The sequence below is a fragment of the Parus major genome, chromosome 2 (assembly GCF_001522545.3).
Source record: "Parus major isolate Abel chromosome 2, Parus_major1.1, whole genome shotgun sequence".
In the NCBI taxonomy this organism is placed as follows: domain Eukaryota; kingdom Metazoa; phylum Chordata; class Aves; order Passeriformes; family Paridae; genus Parus; species Parus major.
Window position 1 is genome coordinate 104161845 of NC_031769.1, and position 7002 is coordinate 104168846.

At 47.3% G+C, this 7002-nt stretch overlaps 1 protein-coding gene and 1 long non-coding RNA gene across 7 annotated transcripts in view; one reads left to right on the forward strand and one right to left on the reverse strand.

The window, feature by feature from the left end:
- Positions 1–547, reverse strand: part of ESCO1 (establishment of sister chromatid cohesion N-acetyltransferase 1) — a 33137-nt gene extending 32590 nt beyond the window's left edge. For all 3 annotated transcript variants that reach the window (XM_015616449.2, XM_015616457.3, XM_015616463.2), the window contains exon 1: positions 467–547. The gene's annotated coding sequence lies outside the window, so the exon portion shown is untranslated. The remainder of the gene's footprint in view (positions 1–466) is intronic.
- Positions 548–646: 99 nt separating this feature from the next.
- Positions 647–6927, forward strand: LOC107200516. Of its 4 annotated transcripts, none has more exons than XR_004496069.1 (5): positions 666–837; positions 2127–2353; positions 3838–4941; positions 5150–5221; positions 5758–6927. It is a non-coding gene; the product is annotated as an uncharacterized LOC107200516 (long non-coding RNA). The 4 variants fall into 4 exon arrangements; XR_004496071.1 differs by having other exon boundaries at positions 3838–4113; positions 4713–4941; positions 5150–6927; XR_004496070.1 differs by having other exon boundaries at positions 647–727; positions 5150–6927.
- Positions 6928–7002: the final 75 nt, after the last annotated feature.

The following is a 7002-nucleotide window of genomic DNA, read 5'->3' on the forward strand; positions in this document are numbered from 1 at the left end:
GGAAGGGAAGGGAAGGTGCGGGAAGGGAAGGTAAGGGAAGGGAAGGGAAGGGAAGGGAAGGGAAGGGAAGGGAAGGGAAGGGAAGGCCTTCAAACGTGGCCCTATGTCAGCCGCCCCAGCGCCCCGCGGTGACAGCCCTCCCGAAGCAGGGCCTGACGGGGAGACCCCGCTCCCGGCCGGGAGCTCCCGCGGCCAGGGCCGCCGGGGGCAGGGCGGGGGTGCCGGGATGAGGCAGGGCGCCCGCCACGGCTCCCGCCTCGCGACAGGGCACGGCCGGCCCGCTCCCCCCGCGACAGCGGCGGGCAGGCCCGGGGAGGAGCCGCCAGACTCTCGGCCCCGGGGCGCAGCGGGCACGGGGCAGCCAAGGTGACGGGACCCGGTGGGACATGGGTGGGGTGAGCGGAGTGCGGAGGGGGAAGAGCAACTTCCTCAGCCCCCCCATCCTGGTCTGCCGGCGGCCGCTTACCTCGCGAGGGTGTCAGCGACGTGCCGGCGCTGGCGGAGGCGGCGAGCCCAAGCCTCGAACCCGCCCACAGCCGGGCACCGCCGCGGCACCGCCCCGTCCCGCCCGCCCCGCTGCGCCGCGCCCCGCCCGCCGCCGGCCCTGCCTCCCCCGGCGGGGACGGGACATCTTCCGGCGGGAGTCGGAACGGGGAGGGCGGGAAGCGGCGTGATGTGCGCATGCGCAGTCCGCTGAACCAGGGCGTCTGCCATGCGGGAATGTTAAGTAAGGAATCCAGAGACGGTATTAATTAAAACACGCATCTAAGGACTGGAGGGTGTTTACAAGAGCATGTATTGACGGGACAAGGGGGAATGGCTTCAAACTGAGAGAGGGTAGGTTTACGTTAGGTATTAGGAAGAGCCTTTAATGCGAGGGGATGAGGCGCTAGAACAGGCTGCCCAGAGAAACTGTGGATGCCTTATCCCTGGAAAGGTTCAAGGCCAGGATGGATGGAGCTCTGAGCAACCTGGTCTAGTAAGAGGTGTCCCTGCCCACGGCAAGGGGGTTGGAAGCAGGCGATCTTTAAGCTCCTCTTCTTGCGGCCATGTCCCGGTGGCTCAGCCCGCTCGCACCGCCGGGCGCCCGGGTGGGTTGTCCGAGCCTCGTCCTTTGCCAAAAACAAGGGGCAAAAGCGGCGCCGAGTGCCGTGGGGCCACTGGGGACCGAGTGACTGCGGAGGAGGCCCTCGTTGTGTCAGTGGCTGACACCTGACAGCCGTAGGGAAGTGAAGAGTCGACTGAGAGGGGACCTCCTCAATGCGTGTAACTATCCAAAGGGAGGGTGTCAAGGGAATGGAGCCAGGCTCTCCTTGGTGGTTCTAAGCAGTAGGACAAGAGGCAACAGGCAGAAACTGATGCACACGAAGCTCCACTTCAACGTGGGGAAGAACTTCACTGTGTGGGTGACTCTGGACTGGAACAGATTGCCCAGAGAGGTTGTGCAGTCTCCCTCACTGGAGATCTCATCTGGGCACAATTCTGTGCCTTGTGCTCTAGGATAACCCTGCATGGGCAGGAAGGTTGGACCAAATGACCCTCTGTGGTCCTTTCCAACCTGACCCTTTCTGTGTTTCTGTGATTCTGAGTCCCACCAAGTTCCTGGTGGTATTACAGCAGATGTGCTTGCACTAGTGTTTCCTTAGTGCTTGTGGGCCCCTTGTCACAATTATGTTAGCAGACACCTTTGAAATAGGTTACACAGGTGCTGCTCAGTTGTGCAGACAGCTGCCAGCCCCCTTGCTACAGGTGTGTCATGGTGTCAGCATATGTCACTTAGGTGTAAAGCAGGACAGATGCTTGTCTGTGAGATTAAAGAGGGCTCTTGGCTGTGTTTTGGTCCTCTGCCGTGTCCACTCCTCTCTCCAGAGCAGTGAGTTCACTCAGTGAGATGCCTTTTTGAGTCCATTTGTCAAATTTATTTTGCTTCCCTAAGTTCAGCGGTAACTCTGAAGGTACCAGCCAGCTGTTTTGTTCTGTGTATTCTGCACAGTGTTTTACAGCTCACTCTATAGCATAACCACCTATTTGTGATTTTTGCCATGGTCTGAGATATTTCAGTCCTTGCTACACTTGTAACGTGTTCATACCTCACCTAACCTTATGTCATGGCTTCTTTGCCTCAGGATATTTATGTGTCTGAGCCTGTTGTCTACATTGGCAAGTAAGAGAAGTTCTGAAGAAAATGCTGAAGATCTGACATCCACAGCATTGACGTGGGAGTCCAGACCAGCTTTTGTCACTATGGATGCAGTGACAGCTAGAGTTTGAATATATTGTGTTCTGGGGATGTAGCTGTGGGTTTGGTTTCCTTCAAAAGAAATCCATTATGCATACTCCAAAACCCTGGATGGTAAGTTGGAGCCATCAGAGGATTCCCTTCAAAAGTGAGCTGCTGATGCAGAGGTACCTCATGAATATCTAGTGTTATCCACCCATATTACTTTCCTAGGGGTAATCTGAAGTAGGTTCTACTTGAAATGCACATAAGCGTATCAAGATCTTGACATTTGGTATCTTTGCTCGGCATACTCCTATCAGCATGCTCTACTTGCCCGTATAGACACAGCCTCAGTTTATTTGACTGTGAATTCACCTAGTGGTGTGTATACACCACTGGAGAACAACATGATGAACCTCAGCCAAAAGCCATGAAAGGTTTCAGAAGAAAAGGTAGTATGTAATGGGGTTTTTCACAGAGATTTCTGATTTCCTTTACAAATTCTGGTTATAGCTCACTATAACTGATCACTGATCTAAAGACTACAGAAGTAGTTTAGTATTTGGTTCTGTAAATATTCATTTGTTAATGCTTGAAGTATTTAAAAAGGGGTTATTTTTGTTTTTATAAAAGCTTTATAAGTCTGTTTTATAATTTTCAAAATATTTTAGTGATTTCTATTGTTATCACAGTTATGAGATTAATTGTTGGAAATTGCTGTCAAGTTTCTGACTAGCATAAATTTGTTTGTATAAATACCAAATTTACCTGGAGATACTCTGTTTTCTCTGGCTTTAAAGTTTTCTGTCTCTTTGTTTACTGGAACAAGGAACTGCCTTCCTTGGTAAGTCCCCTCTCTGGACACACTTCATTGAAGCACAGTTTGTACTGGACAAATGGTAATTTTCAGAAGCTGTAGGTTTTTTTTAAAAGCTGATAGGAGATGTTATTTATAACTCCCTGCAGCAGCTCCTCTTTAAGCATAATCTGCTGTTACTTCACAATGAACACAGCAACATGTGGTCTCCTGCTCTCCTTTAGTATCCAACAGAATATTTTCCAGACAAAGGATATTTTAATCACCAGGCTGCATGTAAGTTTTCTGAAGGATGATAAAAGAATTCCTTTATGTTATCATTATCTTTATAAATTTAAAATTATGTTTCCCCATGTCTCTTTCTTAGGAACATGAAGCAAGTAAACCTAGATTTTCTTATATCCTTCCATGAAATAGTAATTTGCTGTACAGCAGGAAGTAGTAAAGTAGCAGGCATTCTTATAAAGCATTAAATTCCAAAATTTGGAAAAACTTAGTTCATGGGATAGAAGAATATCAGCAGTTTTCCGGTTTTCCACAGAAGGTGGCAGCATTCTGAAGCACTGATGTCAGCGTGAACTTGCTAGCAAATCTTGTTGAAAGAGCACAAACTGCAGAAATCTACTGTCCTTGGAAGTTGTGGTGAATATAAACTGGAATGCTTGGGCATGAATTGTTGAACTGGGGAACCTGGGGAGGGAGGAGAAGCTGCATTCACATAGGAGGAGTATATGAGCAGGACAGACTTAACCCCAAAAGAATCCTTTGTTAATTTAGCCATGTTTATTTACCACTGCAGAAAGACTGCTGGAGCGCCTCTGGAGTGTCTGCAGCTAAGTGAAAAACTACTGGCTTCTGGGTTATGCCTTTTTTCACAGAATAACTCAGATGGTAATAGGTCATTCCACTAAATGCAGAGAATGTTCTGTTGGGCTACAGCTTTGGGAGATGACTGTTCACAGAGAGAGAGGAAGCTTCTCCTATTATTTTCTCCACATCCTTTGCCCAATTCCAGCCGTGTTCTCCAGCTCCTTACCATGTCAGCCTCCATCTAGCACCTGAGGGACCCTCATAGGTAAGCAAATTTCACCTCCTGAGCTAGCCATAAAAAAAAACAAACAGTAGGAAAACTGAATCATACTCTACCAGAGTAAGAAAGGCTGAGGACCGTATGACTGGAATCAGGATAAGAAAAGACAGGAGAGGAGGAAGCACAAGCCTTCCCCTTTTGGCATGAGCGAGCTGTTAACATTGACAGCAGCTTGTGAAAGCGCAGCCTTAGGGCGGGCTGCGTAGTTATAGGATTGAGCTCTTGATCGAAAACTCAATCCCAGCGGTGCTGCCAGCACGCAGGTTTTACAGCCCCCTTTGACATGCACACACACTCCCAGCCTGCCCTGCTGTTTATCAGGCATCTCATCTGAGCAAGGAAGTGGTGACAACCAAAAGGCAGGAGCTGCTTAACCTTTCACCGGTAATTAACCTTGCAAGCACCGCTCGCGTCTCAGAATGCCTCAGACAGGTGAGGTAAGGCCACACGGGAAGCTCATTTAAACCAGTGGCTTTTTAATCACTATGCAAACAAAACATTTAAGGAACTCCAGGAGCAGCTGAGACGGCATAGGGCTTCATTTTCCCACCCTTCAGCAGATTCAGAAAGTCCCTCTATCCTAGGAAGAAGGGAGAAGCTGATTTTTGCATTTCCAGTAGAAGGAATGAGACAGGAAAATTAGATCCTTCAGAGGAAGAGATGTTTGCCAATGAAGGATCACTTCATTGTGAAGTCTGCTTTTCCTTTTCTTCTGCTGTAATGAAAATTAAGCAACAACAACCCAAAAAGTGGCTGAGATATTCCACAGCAAGTTGGCTGCAGCAGCTGGGGGACGCAGCATGTATGCTGGAGGTCAGTGGCAAGTCCCTAGCATGGGGATCTTGGGCTTTTTTATACCTTCCTCTTTCTTATTCATTGCCTTGAGGGTTCCAAGGCTCCTTTTGACCAGTTAGTATGCTGGGATGAGAACCCCAATAAGTGGCGCAGGATGAAGTGTGCCCTTGTGTTACAGCAACTCGATGACTCAGGGAACAAATGTTTCTTTACTTTTTTTCCTCAGGGTGATGATGCATTGAGCTGAAGCAACCCGGGGAAAAGCAGAGTGCAGGACTAAAAGTCGTCTTCCTGCCAGGTGTGAGTCACTGGCATGAGTACAGGAGTTGTAGGTGAAAGAGGCAGTTCCCCTCTGAAATTCCTGTGTAGATGGCACTCGGGACAACAGAGATTGGAGACTGCCCTGACTGCCTGGAGTTAAAGAGCTTTACGGGGCAATTAGCTGAAAATGCAGAGGGACACGTTCGAAGTGGGGGGAGGTAGAATTTGAATAGTTGGTTTTGTTTTGGTATTTTTGTGGGGAGGCAGGGAAAAAAATTGGGCTGGGATTTGTCCAGTTTGCTTGCATGCTGAATGTGTGGGGTTTGGTTTGTTTGTTTTGTTGTTTGTTTTTTCCCCCAGGGGAATAGGGGAACAGGAATAAAAATGACTGCAGATAGCTACATCTAGAGGGAAGGGTGGTACAGTTGGCTTTCAGAGATTTGGGTCTGGAACAGAGGGTGGATATATGCATGCACAGGGGTCCAGACCATTCCAGAAAAAGGGGAGGAGGCTGTTGTAAACATTTGGGAACTGCTGAGATAAAGTAAGCTGCTCCATTCTGTTGTTTTGAAGGGCTCTAACAGTTGACTATTAAATCTCAGCTGGAAATGGCAACTTGCAGCATGGAGAAGGTAAGGAAAAGCTTCCTGAACCACATCTGGGGAGTAATTCCTGAATGTGGAGCCCTTTTCCAATTTCTGTAATGGTGAGTCTAGGCCTCAAAGTGACTGCACTCTGCAAGAGTCAGCATGTTGGTATCTGAAGTGTGACACTCAGTGCCACACTGACAAGTCCATGTTGACCTGCCTGGAGTCACTGCTGCTTTATTGGCATTTTCTTGACACCAACTCCTGTGGAGTTGTAGACTGTCATCCACAGTCCTTTCTGCTGAGTATTTTAAATGGTGCTGTTATGTGTCTTGGTTTCTAAAAAAAAAGCATAAATTCTTCTGTTCAGTGTGAAATGTTTATGGATTAGTTTCTCTGTATTCAATTAACCATATTTGCCTATTGGAAATTTTCAGGTTTTTTAAGTTTTTTTTTTGGTGAGGTTTTGGGGGGTTTTTTTGTTTGGTTGGTTTGTTTGTTTTGCCAGGAGTGAACATAGTAAATTACACCTCAAAGTGTTGGTCTTTAGGATCTGGTGCTTAGACAGCTGAGGCCACAAATGGCTCTTGGGGGACTGAAGAGAAAAAGGATTATACTATGCATTGCCTCTGAGGAATAAAATGAGAAGAAGTGAATGTTCTGGAGCATGTATGTGGTATGTCCTGTCTTGGTCAGGAGGGTTGAACTAGATAATCTATAGAGGACCCTACCAACTTCAGCTACTTTTGGATTCTGAACTAGGAAGAAAGTTTTTTGAAGAAGTAGGTGTCTGTAGCCTTTGTGGCTTGGAATGTAATTTTTGTTCTACTCCATCTTTCCAGTCATGAGTACATTGAGAACTAACAACTTTCTCCCACCTTCAGAATTACATATCCCTGTTGATGCCTGGATACTCAGATCACATGAAAAGCCAAATAAAGACCCTGTGAATTCACACTGTTTTGAATATAGGGCATATTGTGGACTTATAAAACTATGAGGTACAAAGTTAATACACAGCAAAAATGTTTATGGCACTTGTTTCTAGCTTGAGTGTACCCTGTAAGATGTGATGCATCTGCATTATTTGTTTCAGAAAATCTTGACTGGGAAAGCTTGAAGATACCCATATTAAAATTTGATTGTTATCACCTTGCATACTGTGCTTTTCCCTGATGTGGTGTAAGGACACTGTACATCTGGGGGGAGGGGGGAACACCGGCTTTACAGA